This window comes from Anneissia japonica, unplaced genomic scaffold (assembly GCF_011630105.1).
Source record: "Anneissia japonica isolate Jap-2015-1 unplaced genomic scaffold, ASM1163010v1 scaffold287874_len187830_cov192, whole genome shotgun sequence".
Lineage (NCBI taxonomy): Eukaryota > Metazoa > Echinodermata > Crinoidea > Comatulida > Comatulidae > Anneissia > Anneissia japonica.
Window position 1 is genome coordinate 7787 of NW_022727533.1, and position 1323 is coordinate 9109.

Below are 1323 nucleotides of genomic sequence, written 5' to 3' on the forward strand. Positions count from 1 at the left end.
TTTTGTTATTTAACTTTAATTCCAAACTTTGTTCTAGTGATATTAGATTTGTGGTAGTATTTTATTATATTTGATGTTTCAGTGTGTAGGCTGTCTTAAAGTTAGGCTCAGAAAAGTTGTTTTTTTTTATTTTTTTATTTTTTTTATGTTGTAGAACTGATTTTTTTCAAACCCAAAAAGAATATTTGATGAAAAACTTTGAAGCGGTTAATGAGATTCAGATTCTTTAATATTTAAAAACTGGGGGAAAAGAGACATCACCACCCTTTTTCCCTCCTTACTTTTCACCCAGTTTTTAAATATTCAAAAATCTGTATAGATCTCTCATTAACTGCTTCCAAGTTTTTTGTCAAGTATACTTTGAGGCTTAGAAAGATTAGTTCTACAACATATCAACAAATTTATGTCCTCTAGAGCTTGGCTTTATTAAATAGAAATGCTACTTCCACAACAATAATTAAATCTACCCTTGTCATATTTTCTTAAAACATAACATTCGTTTAAATATTTTTGTCTTGCCATATTATTGTATATACATAAAATCAATATTTTATTATTTATGTGAGTAGCAATTATTTCAGTACTGTATTTTATTTTGTAGCTCTAGTAGGTTTAGTACCTGAGTATATTGTACATGGAAAATGTTGATTTTGCAATACGCTGTTCTCTATGGCCTTTTTTTCAATGGGTACATAATTAGGTTTAAATATATCCATATTGGCATATTATTAAATTTAGAAAACCGATTTCAATCAATATTTTAAGCATTTGTAAATTCCTTTCACTTAATTTTGTATTTAGTACCAGGCCTTTTCTCCCTTAGCATACTGTTTATAAATTTGTTGATAATTATGAACGGTCCATACAGTGCAGGGTTATCCACCTTATGTTTTGGAATTTCTTTTTTGAGTCTTTCACATCTATTAAATTCGTGTAAAGTAAAATCTAATACTGTACTGTAATAGTATATAAAAATATATAAAACTTTTTCTTTCATCTACCCTTATCAATATCGCTTACAGTACCTTGATGTTATTTAATATACAGTATTTATAATATTTTGTATAGGCCTGCAATTTACTGTAAATACAGCTATTACATACTGTAAAATAATTTTTATAAATCTTTATATGTTTGCACAATACCACTAGTGCTACATCGTGTGACTTCATAATGCTTGTAAAATTCAATGCAGTTTATTCTTTTAAGATATTGAATCCAGTTTTTTTTTTCTACTTTTAGATGATGCAATGCAAACATTATTTTAGTTTGGTTGTTTGACCTGTTATATATATGTTTAATATCATAGCGTTTAAAAACATT